The sequence below is a fragment of the Tamandua tetradactyla genome, chromosome 26 (genome assembly GCF_023851605.1).
Source record: "Tamandua tetradactyla isolate mTamTet1 chromosome 26, mTamTet1.pri, whole genome shotgun sequence".
Lineage (NCBI taxonomy): Eukaryota > Metazoa > Chordata > Mammalia > Pilosa > Myrmecophagidae > Tamandua > Tamandua tetradactyla.
The window spans coordinates 34,104,735-34,126,327 of record NC_135352.1 but is presented as its reverse complement, the minus strand read 5'-3'; the positions used below and the strand labels follow the sequence as shown (position 1 = coordinate 34,126,327).

The following is a 21,593-nucleotide window of genomic DNA, read 5'->3' as shown; positions in this document are numbered from 1 at the left end:
GCCCCCCGATAAGTGTTAGTTTTAATTCCTTACTTCAGTTTGATAGAATATACTAGAGAAGCCAACAATTCTTGTACTTTTCTTCAAAAGGTTTTGATCGCTGATTACATTTCTTTACATGTTGTTAGTGAATTTCGATTTTGTATGTCTTCCTCAGTCAGCCTTGCAGTTTCTGTGTTTCTGCACGTATGTCTATGCCATCTAGGTCTTCTAACTAGTTCTCATACGATTGTTCATATTATTCTCTTATATTCATTTTTATTGTCATAAATTCAGTAGTGAAGTGTCCACTTCAATTTGTGGTTTTAGAAATTTGAATCCTCTCATTTATTTTTAGGTTCTCTCATTAAAAGTTTTTTCAATATTGTTGATCCATTCAAAGAATCAGTTTCTGCTTTCATGGATTTTTTGTATCGGTTTTCCATTTTCTATTTAATTTATCTCCGTCTATAAAATTTCCTTTCTTCTGCTCGTCTGCATTACATCTCTTATTTCCTTAGGTTATAAAATTAGGTTGTTGATTTGAGATTTTTTAATAACTTTTTTATTGGAGAAGTTGTGTTTATAGAAAAATCATGAATAAAATACAGGATTTCGTATACCCCGCTAATATTGACTTGCATTGGTGTGGTACATTTATTATAATTAATAAAAGATTATTTTTATAGTTGAACTATTAACTTTTGTCCATGTTGTAACTTAAGGTTACTGTTTATGTAGTGCAGTTTCATGCATTTTTAAATTTACATTATAGAACATAACCTGTCTCCTTTTATAAACACTCAGAAATATATTTTCGTTCTCTTAATTACGTTCACATTGTTGGGCTGCCATCATCACCCTGCAATACCAAAACCCTTCCATCATTTCATACTGGAACTCTGTGTACTTAAAGCCTCAACTTCCTATGCCTTATCTACATTCTGTCTCCTGGCAACCTATATTCTAGATTCTGGCTCAATGAGTTCGCTTATTCTAATTGTTTCATATCAGTGAGATCATACTTGTCCTTTTGGGTTTGATTTGTTTCACTCATCATGATGCCTTCAAGGTTCGTCTATGTTGCTGCATGTACAAGAATCTCATCCCTTTTGATGGCTGACTGATAGTCCATTGTATGTCTACACAACATTTCACTTACCCACTTATTGGTGGATAGACAACTGGGTTACTTTTATGTTTTGAAAATTGTAAATAATGCTGCTATGAACATCCCTCTCTGAGCCCCTGTTCTAAATTTGTTGGGTGTATATGAGATAATTTTTTAATGTAAATATTTACCGACTTAAATTTCTCTTGTGAGTGCTCTGTTCATTATATCCCATAAGTTTTGGTATTTTGTATTTTTATTTTCATTCATTCTCCATGTATGTTTTAATTTACCTTGTTATTTCTTTTTGGCCAATTGGCTATTTAATATGTATAGTTTAATTTCCATGTGTTTGTGAATTTTCCAGTTTTCCTACCATTTCTAATTTCCTATTTCATTCCTTTTGGTTGGGGAAGATACTCTGTATGATTGCAATCTTTTTAAACTTATTGAGATGCATTTTGTGACTTTACTTATGGTCTGTTCTGGAGTATGATGATGAACCTACTCAACGTGGCTAGGTTATGGCATCCAGTTATTTGGTCATGCCACTGTCCTGATGTGTACTGTGATGCTATTTTGTTGATTTAAAGCATTTTAAGTTGATTGCATCAATGGCTGATTATATCTGCAATCAACTAAAAGATTGCCTCTAACAATGACAGAATCCTTTTCCTACCAGTTGAAGGCTTTAAAAGAAGAATTGATCATTTAATTATTCTTAATTAATACTCTTTTAATTAGGATTCATACTAATTGAATTTCAATAGCATACAAAACTTTGCTTTAATATGACTCCTTCACTTCCTCTCCTTTGTGCTTTTATTGTCACATAAACTATTTTCACATTGCACGGTTTATGCAGTTGTTTTTAAGCCAATAAGACAAAAATATTCATAAACAAAATAGTTATATTTGCTTTTATATTTATCTATATAATAGCTTTACCAGTGCTATTTATTTCTTCATATGGACCCTGGTTACTGACTAATGTCTTTTCATTTTATTCTGAAGGTTTAGTATTTACTTTAGGACAGGTATGCTAGTGATAGGTTTTCTTAGTCTTTCATTTTTTATCTTGGAACGTCTTAATTTTTCATCCTTTATAAAGATGGTTTTACTGGCTATGAAATCTTGGTTGACATTCTTTTTTCTTTCAGAGCTTTGAATATGTCAACCCACTGAATCTGGTCCCTGTTGTTACTGATACGAAATGAAGTATTAACATTATTGAGGTCACTTTGTAACTGGTGAGTGATTTCTTTCTTGCTGTCTTCATGATTTTCTTTTTTTGTGTTTTAACAGTCTGATTCAGAGGTGTGTAAGTTTGGGTCCTATTAAGCTTATTCTACCTAGAGCTTATTGAGTTTCTTGGATGTGCAGATTAATGTTTTTCCTCAAATTTGCTGTGCCATTAATTATTCAACTATACTCTCTGCACCTGTCTCATTTTACTCTCTTTCTGGGGTTCCCATTATGTGTGTGCTTATATGTATGATGGCATCCTGTAAATCTATCAGACTTTTCACATTTTCTTCATTCTTTATGTTTCACAATTAGCATGTCTTCAACTTTATTGACTTTGATTGAGCTATTATAGTGAATTTTTAATTTCAGCAATCATGCCTTTCTTCTCAGATTTAATGTTTGCAACTTTTAAAAAAGTATTTGTTCATTTTCATTAATATCTATATTTGGTGAGAAACTGTTCTCATATATTATTTTAGTTCTTTAGGCACTGTTCCTTTGTTCTTTAGGCATATTTAAAAGAGGAGGTTTAAATTCTTTGCCTAGTAAGCCCAATATCTTGTCTCCCTCAGGGACAATTTTTATGTAATGCTTTATTCTAGTTTGCTAGCTGCTGGAATGCAGTATAACAGAAACAGAACAGCTTTTTAAAATTTTTAATTTATTTTTTGGAACAACTTTTAAAAAGGGGAATTTAATGAGTTACTAGTTAACAATTCTAAGGTGATGGAAATGTCCAAATTAAAGCCATTCTATAGAAATGCTCAATCTAAGGCATCCAGGGAAAGATGCCTTGGTTCAAAAAGACCAATGGCATTCAGGGTTTCTCTCTTAACTGGAAAGGCATATGGTGAACCTGGTGATGTCTGTTAGCTTTCTCTCCAGGCTTCTTGTTTCATGAAGCTCTCCCAGGGGTCTTTCCTCATCTCCAAAGACCTCTGGTTTCATGAGCTCTGGCTCTCACCATTTATGTGACCCTGCTCTTTGCTCTCCCCTTGTTCTCAAGCTTCTCCTCTTTTAAAGGATTCCAGTAAACTAATCAAGACCCACCTGGAATAGGTGGAGTCACATCTCCCACTAGTGATAGGTTAATACCCACAAGTGGGTGAGTCACATCTCCATGGAGACAACCTAACCAAGTTTCCAACCTATAGTACTGAATAAGGATTAGAAGAAATGGCTGCTCCCACAAGATTGATCAGGATTAAAATATGGCTTTTCTAGGGTGCAGGAATACTTTCAAACCTGAACAACTTTTTTTTGCACTGTGTATGGGTCATATTTTCTTGTTTTCTTGCATGCCTTGTAATTTTTATTTGACACTTGGCATTTTTATAATATAATTGGCAATTCTGGAAATCAGACTCTCGCTCTTCACCCAGGGTTATTTATTTATTTATTTGCATGAGCAGGCACTGGGAATCGAACCTGGGTCTTCGGCATAGCAGGTGAGAACTCTGCCTGCTGAGCCACCATGGCCCACCTTGCTATTGTTTTTATATGTTGTTTTTGTTTGCTTATTTAGTGGTTTTTCTGAAATGAATTTGTAAATTTTATATTCTTTGTCATGTGCGGCCACTGAAGTCTCTGTGGCCATAATGAATTACCTGACATTCTCACAAGCACTGGGGACTGCCAAATTGATGGGGCAAGTCCTTGATCTTGGGACTTGCCCCTATGAAACTCATTCCTGCAAAGGAGAAGTTAAGCCAACTTATATCTATACCTAAAAATCACCCCCAGAGAATCTCTTTTGTGGCTCAGATGTGATCTCTCTTTCTAAGCAAAATCTGCACTTAAACTCACTGCTCTGTGCCCCTACATAGGACGTGATTCCTAGTGCCGGTAAATGTTCCTGGCAACGTGGGACATGGCTCCCAGGGATGAGCATGGCCCTGGCATCAAGGGATTGAGGGAGACTTCTTGACCAAAGGAGGAAGGAAAATGAAATAAAATGTTTTTGTAGCTGAGAGATTTCAAATAGAGTATAGAGGTCATTCTGGAGGGTACTCTTATGAAGTATATACATATCCCTTTTTCAGTTTATGGTATATCGGAGTGGCTAAAGGGAAAACTCTGATACTGTTGAACTGTATCCAAAAGTCTTCATTCTTGAAGATGATTGTATAACTATATAGCTTTTTAAAGTTGATTATATGATTGTGAAAACCTCACATGAGTAAGAAAATACAGACAAAAATATATATAAATAATAAGGGCTATAGGGGTATGGAATGTTTTGGGTGTACTTTTAAAATTTTTATTCTTATTTTTATTTTGGGGGCAATGAAAATGTTCAAAGATCGATTGTGATGATGAATGCATGCCTATATGATGATACTGTGAGCCATTGTATACTTTGAATGGTGATATGAAATGTAAGTATATACTTTATCAAATTGTATAAAAAAGAAACTGCTAAATGTTTTGCAGAATGGATACCACTTTACATTCCCATCTGCAAAGTATCTGTGCTGGCATTTACTGCCACTATTATTTTATTTTATTATAATCATTGTGATAGATATGTAGAATTATCTTAGTGTAGTTTTAATGTTCAGCTCTCTAACGGCTAATATATTGGCTATATATTTACATGTTTATGGGTAAAATGTCTATTCATACCTTTTCCCCAATTCATATTTGAATTGTGTTTTTTCACTAAGGAGTTTTGGGGGTTCTTAATATGTTCAAAATAATATTTCTTCATTTGATATGTCCTTAAAAATATTTTTCCCACTTCATAGCTTCAATTTGCACTCCTTACGGTTCTTTCATGAAGCACAAGTTTTTAATTTTGTTGCATTCTTATTTATTATTTTTTCCTTTTATATGCCGTGCTTTTGGTACCAAGGCAAAGAGCTTTCTGCTTAGCCCCAGATTCTAAATATTTCTTTCTATTTTTCAATAGGACGTTTTATAGTTTTCTATTTTACATTTAAGTTCAAGTCCATTTTGAGTTAATTTTATGTAAGATGTAACACTTAGGTTAAAACTCTCCTTATTCTTATTCTCCTCCTCCTCCTCTTCTTTCTCCTCTCCATTCATCTTTATCTCATTCTCATCCACCCCTCCTCCTGCCCCTTCTCCTTTGTCTTTGGATGTGCCATTGCCCAAGAACCCTTTGCTGCAAAGGTTAACTTTATATACTGAATTCTTTTGTATCTTTGTATAAAATCATTTGGGCATGTTTAACTGGACTTTCTATGACTCTCAATTATATTCAATTAATCTGTGTATCTAGCTTTATGTCGACATCACACAATCTTGATTACTGTAGCTATATGATAAATAATAAAATCAAGTAGCATGATTCCACTCACCCTATTCTACTTTTTCGAAAATGTTTTTAGTTATTCTATTTCCTTTGACTTCCATATTAATCTTAGAATTACCGTGTTTATATCTCACAAAAATCTTGCTGGGAATTTTATAAGAACTGATTTAAACCTTTATTCAGTTTCGGGAGAATTAACCTTTATTCAGTTTCAGGAGAATTAACATCTTTACTAATTATTACTAAGTTGAGTGTTCCAAACCATGAGAAAGATGTGTCTCTCCACTTATTCAAATCTGCCTTCTTACTATCATCAGCTTTTTCTCACATTTCATTGTAAAAGACTTATACATGTTTTATTAAACTTATACCTAAGATTTTTATTTTGAGTGATTGTAAATGATACTGTATTTTTAATTGCTGTGACATTATGTTCCTTGCCAACATATAGATATATAATTGATCTCATAAGTTTATTTTGCAGCCTGTGACTTTGCTGAACTCATATCATTTCAGGAGTTTATTCATAGATTCCTAGGGATTTTCCTTTTTTTTTTTGCCGTGGCCTGGATATAGTTTTTCCATACAATTCACAGGCATTTGAAAACAATATATATTCTGAGATACATATTAGAGAACATATTCTCTATAAATATCATCTATGTCCTGGTAATTAAAAGTTTGTTGAGATCTTCTCTATCTTTGCTGATTTTAGCAGTTAGGAGAGTAGTATTCAAGTTTCCAACTATAATTTCTATTTCTCCTTAATATTCTATCAGTCTTTGCTTCATATATTTTGCAGCTCTTTTTAAAGAATGTATACATACTTAGCATTGTGATTAACACATTATCATTATCATACGTCCTTCTCTGGCAAAGGTAAATTTCTTTATACTAAAGTCTACATTATCTGATATTAATATAGCTACTCAAACTTTCTTTTGATTCATATTTCCCTGATATATCTTTAAAGTGAATTTTTTCAGATAGCATAAATTTGTGTCATATGATTTAAAACCACTGTGCCCATTTGTGCCTTTTAATAGATTTAATTTAGAACATTTATTTTTATGGCATTATTGATGTTTGAAGACTCTGGTTTGTCATTTGAACTACGTTTTCTATTTGTTGTCTCTGGCTCTGTGTTTTATTTCTTTGTTCTCTTTTTCTTGCTTCTTGAAAATTACTTGAATATTTTTAAAAATCCATTTTGATTTATCTATAGTATTGTTGAGTGTATGTCTTTTAAACGTTTTTTAGCTATTGCTCTATCAGTCTGTTGACATCAACTTTTTACCAGTTCATGAGTAGTTTAGTGGCTTTATATGTTTTATGTCCCTTTACTGTTTCCAATAATTGGCTTGATTATTTCCTCTATCTCTGTTTATATCAATATCAGTGTTATAATGTCAAACATAATTTTCCTTTCAAGAGAATAAGGGAAATCTATTGTATTTACCTATAGTTTTGCTTAATATGTTTTTTCTTCTAGACATTCCCAGAGTCCTTCTTTTATTGGGTCCTTTCCATTTGGAGAACTTCCTTCAGCCATGCTAAAAGTAGTTCTCTTCCCAACAAATTATTTTATTATGTACATTTTCTGAGAATGTCTTTGCTTTGCTTTCGTTTCTAAAGGATATTTTTTTTTCTGAATAAGGATTCTGAATGGACAGGATCTATTTTTTTTCAAGTCTTCAAAAATTTTGACATACTTAATTCTGGCTTCCATAGTCTCTGATAAGAAATCTGTGTTACTCAAATTGTTTCCCCTATAAGCACCACATCTGGGATAAGGGTGGGATATAGAGCATTGCTGTTAGCTAGGGGGGACGTCTGAGCTCCTCACTCTGGTCAAGACATTTTCCTTGGGGAGGCCTTCCTGCCCCTTCTGGAGATGGAAGTTCTGTGTCTCTATTCAGCCTTCTCCAACACATTGGCTTGTGGTTGGAGCACCTCCTTATACTCTGACTAGCATAGGATTGTAATCTACCCATGGGGCCTTTGCTGGCATGGGTGAGCCTAAGGTCACAGGATTTCTGTGTGTTTGTCTGGAATAGATTGGTTATTGTCTAAAATTTGTCTTTCTTACTGGCCTTTGCTTTTCGTGGTCTTTGGTGCAAGACTGAATGCTTTGGATAGGACATTTTTTGGTCTGTATTTAGCAAGGCCTATTGCCCTCTTCATCAGCTCTAACTCTGTGTTATGTGAGACATAAAGAAAACCCAGGGAACTCACCATCATGCAGTTGTTTTGGCCCCGAGTTCCCTGTCTGGTCTATTTCTTCTCTCCACCTTTCAGGATCTTCTTATATGTGTTTTAGACATAGCGTCAAGGGGTTTTCTTCGTACTTAGTGGAAGGTATAGGGAAAATATGTCTACTTTATTTTCCTGGACATAGAGATTCTGTAAAATATTTTTAAGCATAAAGTATCTGAAATCGTTTTTACTTGTGTTGCTATTACACTATACTTCATCTATTCAGTTCTTTTACCGGTAGGTTTAAAATCATATTTGAGAAATCCATATACATCCTTACTGAAATTGATCTTTTCAAAATCAACTCATATTTCAAAGGAGTTCAGGATTTTAGGATAAATTTGTATCGGATATCTTTCTTATAAATAAGACAGAGCTCCAAAAAAATGCCATTAGGTACTGTATTTTATCATTTATTTATATATACATACAAAACTCATTTTTGCAATGATTTCTAGTTGCCTGTGTTGTATTAGTTAATGGCCCTAAAATTCAAAAATCCCACAGAACAAAAAATATCGTCCCCCCAAATTTCACATCTGGAGCCAGTGAGCATGAGAGATGCACACACACACATTTTTTATAAAATATTGAGTGGCTAATATTAAAACAAACTATATATAATGTATAGAATACAGTAGTTGCATAGGAGAAAAAGATATTATGTATTCCTGAGACAGTGAAAAAATTATTGCACATAGTTTGCTGACTAATAGCAGACTGGGCCTTTGGTATTATGATAAATCTTCATGTGTAACACTGTGATAAAATGCTCAGACTTCCAGGATTCAGAATCTAAATTTTAGTGGTAATATTAAGAATCCTATTAGATTAACCAGAGCAGGATGTGCTACTGTAATGAATATAACTACAGTGGTTGTTTCCTGAAGTTGAAGTTTGCATTATACAAGCTAGTGTTATCTTATCTTTCAGGCTGAGTAAGATGAAATGACTTTCTGCATAATTCAGAATTGGTTTAACTGGATTCAGACCCAGAGATATCTCACCAGAAAGTAAATGTTTTCAATCGTACTAATACATTGTCTCATCCACATGAAACAAGTTTATACAGTATTAAGGCAATGTGATATACATGCATAGATCTCTTATTTGGGAGGGCCAGTGTGTGGTACAATAGCATATCTATACTAGAGGATAGTTTTCACATCTTTTAACCAATATTCTCTCAGTATTTTTCCAGTGTGAGAGTTTGATAAATCTCCAGACAGGTTGAATACAATATTATACTTCTTTGCAAAGATTTGCTTGAGAACTATTATTTGACACTCATGGCACACATATTGAGTAGAGGAAGGACTAATATCCCTTTGTGAAAGCATCTGAATTGAAGAATATTCCACCAATGTTCAGATTCAGGCTTTCGGAACTCCCTCAGGCAGGGCAGTCAAAATTAACTTCAGATAATGATTTTGAATTTACTTCACTGCACGGTTAACTTGAGAATTGAGCTCACAAAGTTCTATTTCATATATCATGGCTGAATTGGATTTTACCTTGAGCATTTTTGAATGCAGGTATAGCCTGATGCCTGTTCGAGCCAACATAAAATCTTCGTAAAACACACAGAGGATTTTTTTTTTTCCACACAGAGGATTTTAAGGAAAAAAGAGAGATCAAGATCATTTGTGTCAAATGCCACTTAAGAGTTTAAAAAGATAGGGACTAAAGAGTACTCTATGGATTTGACAGTAAAATCATTGATAAACTTAGCGAGAGAAGTTTCAATGGAAAGTTGCAAATAGCAACCAGACTAAAATGGGTTAAGCAATGAATGGGAAGTAAAAATGTGGACTGAGAGTAGAGTTTTCTCTTTTTAAAGCCTTATTATAAAAAGAAAAAAGTTAGGGGTCATGGCAGAATTATTATTTTAAGGTGTTAAAACCTTAAAAACACTTATATGCTCAGGAAAAGAAACCAATTGCAAAGAAGAAGATACACAGAAGAGATACTAGAAGATTGATGTATCTACTTTCCTAAAATGACAGGAAGGGTCGAGCTCCACAGCACAGAAGCATGAATTTGCTTTGCATAGAAAAAAGTGCCCCTCTTGCTAAGGCAAAACAAAGTCAGGTTGGATATGCATTCAGATAAATGATATATGAGCTGATAAATCAATGGGCTACATGCCAAAAACCCTCTGTGTGATAGGAAGCAATGTTATCCTCTAGTGTTGAGAGGGATAAGGATGAGTTTGAAAGCATGAGGAAATATGTTTAGAAAAGCATATGAAGTAATGGGGAAAATAACTGTAATGTATATCTTAGTAATTTCTTTTACCTTTTTCTAAGAGTCTTCACAACTGAAAAAATTGATAATCAGAGTAGTAATCAACTCGTTTATTCCAAAACAACTGGAGCAATATGATTAAGGCAAAAATCCACGATGAAGTCATTCTTCACTGCAGTTGTATGAGTAAGTTGTGACCTCTGAGGCTTATTATGGCTCATAATCAAAGTTCCAACCCAGTTTTCTTATAGCTCTGCATTAGTGAATTGGATGATCACATAGTTGGCATTTTATCTCTTATTTACACACTTTCCCCTGCCTATAATAACCTCAGAAATCTATTAAGAAAAATAATGTCAAGTAAAACAGACAGAATTTCAGGCTTCTAGGCATTCTGCTCTACTGTTTATTCACCAGGAAAATTGGGTCGCTGAGAAAGCCCCACCCCCAAGACCCAGGTACTCAGAGCCTGTCTATGTCTGAAGCTGAATCAAGGCAACAGAAAATTTATCTCACGCTCATCCTTACCCTCATCCTCAGGCTAGGAAGCACTGAGTAACAAGATCAATCTACTCTTAGAAAGGTTCAAGATCATGAGAGACACTTCTGAGCCAGAAGCCCAAGAAGATTACCTAAAATTCATGGTGGGACAAGCATTGAGTAAATCCCTGCAAACCAGCCCCCACCCTAAGCACAAGATAAGGGGAGAGGAATCTGAAACCTGTGCTACAGTTTAAGTAAACATAGCAACAACTAAACCCAAGGTCAGTCAGTTTCTGAGTAGACTGACTCACTGTTCCACAATAAAGGTCTAGCAAAAAAAAAAAAAAAAAAAAAAAACTGCGGTGTGCCTATTTCCAGGCATAAATGTCATCTCTCTCAATCTCTGATGTTTTGTAAGGTTTTTCACTAAAAGTTACAAAACATGCAAAGAAACTTGAAATTCAACATCCTCTCAAAAGAAAGAAATCACAAAACTAGACAGGTATGACCCAGATATTGGAACTATCAAGCACAAAATTTAAAAATTGTAAAACATACACAAAAGGCTCTAGTGGAAAAGGTGAACCACATGCATAAATAGATGGGTATTTCAGTGGAAAAACAGAAACAATAAGATGAGAGGAGTGTAGAGACTTTCAGCCATGAGCCTTAAATGCTGGGTGATGCATACTTTCCCTTTAGAACCACACACAGGTGCTTAGTCTGAAAATTTCTTCTCTGCTTAGTTGGTTTATATTTGGCCAAGGGTTTATTCCCTTATCTACAGCAGGAAATAGCATGACAATAAAAAATAATCAACCAAAAGGTGATTACTCACACTAAAAGATTTGAAATAAGCATGGTCTGATAAATATAGTTGAACTCTGCATATACAGATTGAGAATACACACACTTTTCAAATCCACAAAAAATTTTTGATAAAAATCAGACAAGTTTTTTAGCCATAAAAAATGTCAACAAGTTCATAAATTCAGAAGTAATATGCATAATATCTTTTGACACAATAAAGGAATTAAAATTGATAACAAAATAGAAACAAAACATATATATTACTTAAAATTATTGTTTTTAAATTTCTGATATGTGTGTTAAGTAGGCAAATAGAAAATTAATCAATTTTTAAATGACATTCCTAGAAAACATTACATATCAAACACCTGTGATATGTAAAACATTACATATCAAACACTATGAATGGCATAGGTGGTGACCAAAGGGAAATTCTTCTCAAATAAATTTATTGGAATTCATAAAACACAACAAAACAATAAACCATGCATTTAAATAAAAAGAAAATGAAAATGCATACAAAGTTAACTGAAATAAAGTAAAATAAAGAAACCACATAAATGAACATAAAAAAGAAGCAGACAAAGAAAAAATATGATGAATGAAATGAGCATGACGAAAAGATATGGGATATAATTGTATAGCATATATTGTCATATAAAGATATTATTAAATAATATAGTTTAAAGTTTCATAGCAGTGAATTTTTAACTGAATCAATTGGGAAGCTTTCTAATAAAATATGAATTATCGAAAATGATACAAGAAGAGGTTTTAGTCCTGGAGCAATATCTACAATTGAGGACTCCTCCTGTGAAGGCATCTGTTTGTCAGCATGAGTTAGGTATTTGTAAATAGCCAAATCCAACCTGGAAAGGTGGTTGTGTTCATCAACCCACCTGCCCCTACTGCAAAAGGACTCAGGAGATCCTCTTTCAAATGCCTCCAAACAAAGACTTCTGGAATTTGTGGACATCACATCCACCAGTGACAGAAATGAGACTCAAGATTATTTCCAACAGCTCACAGGGGCAAGAACGGTACCTAACGTCTTTACTGGAAAAGATTGCATAGGTGGATGATCTGATGCAAAAAGGTGGGGAACTGGGGACCCAGCTAGAGCAAACTGAAGCTATAAAATAATTATAGCGCGGACCCCAGTGATGTCCTCGCTGAGAACTGGATGGCTTCACCAACGATGACAGCACTTGGTGGATGGATCCGGGCCATTCAAACCCAACTACAGCAGCTATTTACTTAAATCTTCAAATGCATTAATCAAAATTAATAATAAAAATAATAATATTGGTATTGGAGGTAGGGGTGGGGGGAGACTTTGTTCTTCTTTTGATTTAGTGTTAAAAAGTAGGTAAAGATTTCCCAGGCCACAGGGACCAAAAAGTTGATGGAACATCTTGGGTTTCTTCTGGATTGGCCTTTTGGGTTCAAAAAGACTGACAAGTTCTGGTGTAGGATTCATCCACTGACCCAAAAGAAGTTCTTTCTCTTTGACATGTTTTTCTTACTGTTCTCTATGTGCCAGCATTCTTCTACTTTTAAATCTGTATTTCTCAACCACATGTTTATTCCAGACCCTCCAGGCTGAATCTGTATTTTGTCTTTGATACTGCCCATCAGACAAAATTATCTTGCTGAGCTTAACTTTCTAGAATTTGCATTAGGAAATCAATAGCTTCTTAAATGTGATTTTTTCATAGTACATGCATATCCCTCTTAGCCATCTTTACCCCAGCTTATTCCATGTTATTTAGAATTCTCATGGGAGATGTTAAACAATTCCATGAAACATCTGAGGACTCAAGTTGAGAAACTGTATGAAAAGTTAAATACTGTTCTCACTTGTAGCCATAAGATCGGAAGCACCAGGGCAGATGCTGCAGTCATGGGGTGTGCTGGTTTGAAAGTAGGTATAGGTCCTAGAAAAGCCATGTTTTAATCAAAATCCCATTTTATAAAGGCAGAATAATCCCTATTCAATACTGTATGTTTGAAACTGTAATCAGATCATCTCTCTGGAGGTGTGATTTAATCAAGAGTGGTTCTTAAACTGGATTAGCTGGAGGTGTCTTTCCATCCATTTGGTAGGGTCTTGATAAGTTTCTCAAGTCCTATAAAAGAGGAAACATTTTGGAAAAATAAAAAGATTCATAGAGAGCGGAGCAGAACAACATAGCCATGAGAAGCAGAGTCCACCAGCCAGCAACCTTTGGAGAGAAAGAAGGAAAATGCCTCCCAGGGAGTTTCATGAAACAGGAAGCCAGGAGAAGCTAGCAGAAGATGCTGTGTTCGCTCTGTCCTTCCAGAGGAGAGAGGAATCCTGACCGTGTTCACCATGTGCCTTTCCAGATGAGAGAGAAACTCTGTTTGCCATGTGCCCTTCCACTTGAGAGAAAAACCGTGAACTTCATCAGCCTTCTTGAACCAAGGTATCTTTCCCTGGATGCCTTAAATTGGACATTTCTATAGATTTGTTGTAATTGGGGCATTTTCTCAGCCTTAGAACTATAAACTAGCAACTTATTAAATTCCCCTTTTTAAAAGCCATTCCATTCTGGTATATTACATTCTGGCAGCTAGCAAACTAGAACATGGGGCAATATTCTTACGTAAGATGTTTGTCGAAAAATCCTGAATGAGTGTGTGTTACTTTGATTTGGATTATCATCAAAATTAAATGCAAAATTAAAAGGTTATCATGGAAATTTTGAGGTTCTCTCCCCCAAGAATATGTCTGTGGAAGCAGCTACATTTGAGAAACACTGTCCTAAAAGATTCTCAATTATTATTTTCTTTTTACTTTCTCCACTCTGAAAATTTAATAATCTCCTCTCATATAATTTAATATTGTGTACTAGAATTGCAAGATTCTACTAATTTCCTTTGTATTCTTAATATGATTAATTTCTTTTCTAATAAAAGAATTCAGAGATGGGGGAGAAAAAGAAGAGGTAAAACCTGAATTGACTAGTAACTGAAGAAGTTAGAAAAGATTGAAGGTGCAGTTCCATCAAACCACAAGTCACTTCTGATATCCATATTATATAAAGCCTTTTCAGGGTGTAAAAGTATTAATATTTTTCCAACTCAAGCCATAAGTCTATTAAAAACCCTGTTGTAAGTTCCCTCCCACAAAGTTCTATTCAAGTCCTAAGCCTGATTAGGATGTGAACCCATTTTTAAATAGGATCTTAAATTATCAACTAATGTAAGATCAAACTGAATCACATTTGGTCTTAATCCAGTATAACTAGTATCCTTGGGTGCAGAGGAAATTTGAACATAGTAGGAGACAAAAAGTGACAGATGATCATATGATGGAGGTAGTGTTGAGTTGTGGGTTGCTCGCAATTCACCACCATAATACCATAGACTTTAGAGAAAACGTGATCCTGCTGACATCTTGATTTTCAATTTCTAGCCTCCAAAACTGTGAGACAATAAATCCTATCATCTAAACAAACCAATCTGTGGTCTGTTCTGTAGCCTCCCTGGCAAACTAAGAAAACCCCCAAACCAAATAGACAAAGAGTAGCATATGCAGTCACACACACACACACGTCTACAACACACACATACTCACAAACTCAAGCTATATAAATGTAAATAAAAGCCCAAAGGAAAATTAGCAAATTGAATCAAGTACATACTTTAACTCATGAATGCATGCATACATCGTTAGGAAACCACTTATTACTATGTTAATGCTATTGTTTAACATTAAACTATAGTTTAATTAAACTGAGAAAATGTAGTAAAATGAGAAATAAATATTTGATATTAATTTTGAATAAGGAAAGAAAATACCGTCAATAATAAGTGGCATAGCTGTTTATCCAGAAGTTCCAAAAGAAATTAGTGTTAATAAAATAATTCAGCAAGGAAATGGCATAAAATACAAACATTTAAAAGTATATATTTTTCCTACCATAAGAAACCAAGAATTAGAAAGACTTGTAAAAGATGTTTCCCAATTGCATGGCAACTATATACTACCTAGAAATATACTTAAAGTAAAAGGTGCAACAGTCATGCAATTCATTGTCTTTAGATAAAGCATTTATTGCCTATGCATAAAAATTTGAAATAAATCACAGAAATAAAATATTTTGAAAATAGTAAGATATGTTTCCAAATGAAAACATTTGCTAGAAAAAGTATGCAAATTAATCCCCAAGAAATCAAAAATAATTAACACAACCAAAAAGATTTTATAGAAGTTAGCAAATTCATTCTATAATTCATTTGAAAGAGTAGACAGCTACAACTTTTGTTTTAATTGAAAAACAAAGCATACAAGGACAAGAAATAAAGATAAAAGCTAAAACCAGATTTACTAAAAAATATGCTATGTTGTTTTCCAAGAACATAGTAATAGTTCATAAAACAGAATGGAGATTTTAGACACCATACCCATTAGATGTCATATAATGTGAATTGTAACTCACTCAAAACAAATTATGCATGGTGTTAAAAATATATAATAGTAATAATGATAAAAATGTCAATAGTAGCAATAAAAGTAATACAATTATAGAAACTATAGAGTGTGTTTTAAAATTTCACTGAATTTTTAGTAAACAGTAAATGAGGATCAATAAAAAGAAAATAAGTAAATTTAAATAAATAAAAACTTTTAAGACACTATAAAACAATTGTATCAGTGAAAATGTTTGCCACAAATATGACAAAAATCTTATTTCCAAAATAGAAATTTTGAAAGACCTATAATAATAATAATAATAATAATAACAACAACAACAACAACAACAAAAAACAAAATTCAAGGAAATGTGTGAAGGCACATTTCACAAAGATACCAGTGTCAAATGAACACATAAAAATATCATCTCACTAATACAGATAATGTAAAGTAAGATTAATTATTCTTTTTTACCATTCAGATTTGTCAAAATACCAAATGGTTGCACTATTTATTATGCCAACATATTAACCCGGAGCTTATTCTGTAAACATTTTAACCCAGCAATATTTTCTTGGAAAATATAACCAAGAGATTTATGGCATAATTATGATAAGGATTAGAAACAGTCAAATATTTATTAGTAGGTGAATATTTAAATCAATTATGGTATATCAACATTATAGATTTTATATCACAGTTAAAATAATTGAGTATATTTATATGATCTGTTGTGGAAGTATTTCCAAGTTTTGATCTTAAGGGGTAAATAGCAAGATGCATAAACAACACCTAAGTTACTCTATGATTTTCTGTTAAGCACTGTCTTAGTATGTCAGGCTGCTAAAACAAAGACACCACAATAAGTTGACTTAAACAATGGGAATATACTGCCTCACAGTTTTGACAGTACCAGCAATGCTTGCTTTTCCCTGAAGACTGTAGCATTCTGGGGCTGGATGCTGGCATTACTTGAGTTTCATTGGCTTTCTTATCATGTGGCTATGTCCTCGCCTTCCTTTTACAGGACCCCATGGCTTTCTCCCTTCTTCCTGTGGCCTTCTCTAACCATGGCTACTGGTTTCTCCTCTTTATAAGGCATCTAGAAATGCAGATTAAAGCCCACCTTGTTCAGTGGCCAGATGCTCTGTTTGAATACTGGGGTAGGTCCCACCCTCTCTGAGCACCGGAGTGGTAGCCTTTCTCAACTCCAAAACTGGAGTGCATGACTCATCTTCTCCTAATATCAGGGCAGTGGTCAAACTCTTCCTAGTCATCAGGCTGTGAGCCTTGTACCTTCTAACCCATTGGAGAAGATAACTTACCTTTCCACACATGTTTGGGCACTCTTGTCCCAAGGAGTTCTCTTTGGTCCAGACCTTAGCTTCCATGATTCTACATTGAAATCAGTTTTCCTTCTATTGATCCTCTCTCTTTCTCTTTTTTCCAGGCTAACTTTGCCTCAGTCCACATGGAATTATCAAAACAACAACAATCTTGTAGCTATGAATGTAGCTCAAGGGGGTCCAGACCATCAGACTAGGGATTTTCTATAGATTCTTGATGGATAATGACATTTCCATTCCAAGCTTTCTCTGGGATATCTGACTGGATCAGTGAGTCCTACATTAATTGTGTTTAGCAAAGGGCTGCTCACCCAAACCCTTGCATAGAGCCAAGTTCTCTTGAGGCTTCTTTCTTGACAGCTCAGGGAAGTCCTCTTAGAGTCACTTCTGGCCCTCATCTCAGAGTATGGTGTCTGCATAGATTGGGATTTCCTAAAATTTTCCAAATCATCAATCAGAGGTGTTTGGGTGTTTAACAGTTCAATCCATAGTTTATCTCATTCCTGTCATTTGACTATAGGCATATATAAACATATATAGGCATATAAAAAACAGGCCACACTTAGCTTGAAAATCTTCTCAGCTGAATATCCAAATTCAGCACTTAAAATTTCTGTCTTCTGCATTTCTGGTATATTGCAATACTGCAATACTGCCTTCTGGCAGTATTGCCAAACCAAAACACAAGGTTATGTACCTTCCTTTCTCTTCTGGGTTCCTGTTGATGTCTGACTTCTCCCTGTGGCCTCCTTTGACCTTGGCTGATGGTTTCTTCTCTTTATACGGTCACCAATCACTCAAGATAAGGCTCACCCTGCTTCAGTTGGCCACAATTTAACAAAATCTTTGTGAGGTCTGATTTATAGTAGGTTCACACAAGAATACAGATTAAGATTAAGAAACAATGAACCCTAATGTAAACTTTGGACTATAGTTAGCCATGCAGTTATAATATATTTTCTCATCAATTGTAACAAAAGTACAACACTAATGTAAAATGGGGGTGGGTATATGGGAACTCTAATTTTTGGCATTATGTTTCCATAAACCTATAACTTTCTCGAAAAATTTAAAATAGGGTGGGCCATGGTGACTCAGCAGGCAGAGTTTTCGGCATGATTCCTGGTGCACGTCCATAAAAAAAAAACAGTAAAATAAAATTTTAGGTTGAAATTAGGCACATAATTCAATCAAACACATTATATCTCTATAAATATACATGTAATGGCCTAGAAAATATGCTAGAATTATAGACACTGTATTGATAACAAGAGATAACTTAGAGTAATTCTTCAAGATTGTATATATATATATATATATATATATATTTATTTATTTATTTATTTATTTTTAATGGTGGAAAATGAACTGTTTTAACTATTTATTTGTATTTTATTGTATTTTTAAAATAAAAGAAGACAAATTTTGTCATGTCCAAGCCTCTTGAAAAATAATTACTTTTTATAAATACATTTATATTAATTTAATTTGGAGTTTGCTGAATCTTGAATGATTTCTAACATGTTGCTTATTATTTCTAACATGCTATCAACTAGAACCTTCACATTGATGGTTATGATTTTATTGGTCCTTGTAGACAAGTTCTATGAGGGATAAATGGAGAAGGAAGTTATTTTCCTTCTGCTTAATTATTTTCTTTCTGTTATGCTCCTTTCTGTTTAATAACCATCCTGATCTTTTCTCGATTTGTATCTTTAGGAAAAGCTACAAGAAGATACAGGGAACTTGCAGGGTTTACGAGAAGGATGTGTAACTGATGGAAGGGACAGGGAGCTTGGTTAAATTGAGGCACACATGAAAATTAACTCTTTAAGAATTGCTATGTTGAAGGCCAGGTGCTAGATTGAGATGCAGATTCCAGGTTGGGGTCATCTTGTCCCCCCCCACTACCCAGTTAAGCCTGTCTTTAATTGTCTTTTAAAATACGCAACCACATCTGTGGCTTGGCAGTGATAAGGAACAAAGGAGCCTATTGAATGCCCCATTGTTGAGTCTGCAAATCTGAGGCTGCTTTCAGATACAACATGTTCAGAGAACCCATATAGGAAACTGATGTAGCTCTGTAGAGCCTGGATGGAGTGACAGAGCCAATGGACTGCAGAGCAATGCCTAGGCCAAAACCAGAGAAAGCGTCCATTGTAGTTCGGATCCAGCAGAACACTCTGGTTGGAATGAGAAGCCAAATGTGATCTATCTGCCAAGCATACCCTGGCCCGCGGTTTGAGGGAGCTGTTCCTGGCAGTGCTATTGCCTTGGCCAGGGTCTGATGGGAAGGGCGGATTTTCCATCCTGTTTCAGTGACTGCTGATGGCAGTGGCAGAGCCTGTTTAGGCCTGATTGAGGATTGTGTTTGAACTTCCAAGGGCCATTCTCTCTTGGATCTAGCAGTAGGTCATCAGATATCTCCTTGCTCTGGGGTGGAGAAACATTTAGTCTCCTTGTTTAGCTGACAAGTACAGTCTGCTAATTGGCAATGCTCCCTTTGTCAGCTCAGAGGCCTTTCTCATGAGCACCCACATGCTTAACCACATGGTTGGGTAAAGAGCTTATTTTTATCCAAATGTATCAGCACAGACAGGTTTGTTTTATATAAAAACCTGAGACTTGCCAGTGGGCCAAGCCAGAAATCCATACCACTGGATGCAACTCTGCACGTGGTGCTCAGTGTTCCTTAATGTGTCCGTAAGGGACAGGTCTCTCTAAGGCTGGATGATTGCCATTCCAGCCCTTTTAAAAGTCAGGGAGGAGGGCAGGCCATGGTGGCTCAGCAGGCAGAGTTCTTGCCTGTCATACTGGAGACCCGGGTTTGATTCCCGGTGCCTGTCCATGCAAAAAAAACAAATAAGGAGAAGTCTGGGAGGAGCCATCAGTGTCTCAGGCTCATGGGTAGCCTGGGAGATCTCTGTATCTGGGGGTGTCCATTACAATATATAGTGTGTTATAATACACATCAGTAGGTTCTCAAGATGCAGAGAGAGTTGTTATGATTGAGGGACTTTCCTAGAAACTTCTCCTATTTGCACAACCAGGGATACTTTCTAGAAGAGACAAATCAGATTCTTTAGTAAAACACACATTATTAACCTGTATCATTTACTGCCCATAAGGCTGACTATAATATATCCCTATATATGAGTCAGGATTAATGACTGCTGCTTAAATTGTTGTCAGTAACTGGGAAATTACATAGTTAAACAAATACATATTCCTGTTGAAAATTCCACTGCCTTACTATTTGCATGAAACCTTACATCTGCTAAATGTAAAAATTAAGGTAAAAGGCTATTATGTGTTTAAAAGTTTTAAGTTATAGATTTCAATTTAAAATAAAATAAATGTATGCATTATTTCATGGAGATTTGTAATAAATTTCATTTTTACAGAAACTTGCATAATAAAATTTGTTCATTCACATAGTAAGATAAATGAAGTATAAAGACAAATATAGTAGTAGTTGCCTTATTTTGATTAGACTATATACACTAGGTATTAAAGAATGTAAACTTGAACATATTTTGGCAGATATATTGAATTATGAGTGAATAATATCAACATGGATGAAAATAGAAAGAAAAAATACAAGATGTATTAGTGTAGAATGAATGTGACAGGTTGAGTTATGTAGCTCAAAAAATATATATGCTCTCAATCTTAACCCACATTTTGTGGTGAATTAATTGTAAATAGAACTTTTTGGAGAGGTTATTTTTATTTGAGGTGGAGAGAAATGAATCAGGATGAGTCTTAAACCTATTACTGAAGAGAAAGCCATGTGGAAGAGGCCAGAAACTGGAATTCAACCCAGAATGGAAAGGAGAGGACATTTCCATGTGAAGGAAAGGCCAAGGAACCCAAGGTGAATGGCCAGACAGAACGCTGCTGACCATGGTATGCTGGTTCGAAAGGATGTGTGTCCCCTAGAAAAGCCATGTTTTAATCCTAATCCCATTTTGTAAAGGCAGCTGTTTCTTCTAATCCCTATTCAGTATGGGATGTTTGAAACTGTAATTAGATCATCTCCCGAAGATATGATTTAATTAAGAGTGGTTGTTAAACTGGATCAGGTAGCATGTCTCCACCCATATGGGTGGGTCTTGATTAGTTTCTGAAGTCCTATGAAAAAGGAAACATTTTGGAGAATGGGAGATTCAGAGAGAGCAGAGAAGAATAACATAGCCACGAGAAGCAGAGAGCCCACAAGTTAATGACCTTTGGAGATGAAGAAGGAAAATGCCTCCTGGGAGCTTCATGAAACAGGAAGCCAGGAGAGAAAGTCAGCAGATGACGTCTCCCTTGCCACGTGCCCTTCCAGACAAGAGAGAAGCCATGGTGGTGCTTACCATGTGCCTTCTCATTTGAGCGAGAAACCCTGAA

General features: G+C 34.9%; 1 long non-coding RNA gene and 1 pseudogene across 13 annotated transcripts in view; both read left to right on the top strand.

Moving 5' to 3' along the window:
* The first annotated feature begins 954 nt into the window (after positions 1–954).
* The window catches only part of LOC143669743 (uncharacterized), a 135,630-nt gene continuing 114,991 nt past the window's right edge, over positions 955–21,593 (top strand). For 7 of the 13 annotated variants that reach the window (XR_013169029.1, XR_013169035.1, XR_013169034.1 and 4 more), the window contains exons 1-3: positions 997–1,115; positions 2,251–2,340; positions 10,181–10,304. This is a non-coding gene — a long non-coding RNA (uncharacterized LOC143669743). Of the gene's footprint in view, positions 1,116–2,250; positions 2,341–8,804; positions 8,885–10,180; positions 10,305–10,658; positions 10,928–21,593 lie in introns of those variants that run through there. The other 6 variants (XR_013169030.1, XR_013169039.1, XR_013169031.1 and 3 more) reach the window with 6 other exon arrangements.
* On the top strand, positions 12,247–12,554 carry LOC143669853 (glutaredoxin-1 pseudogene; annotated as a pseudogene).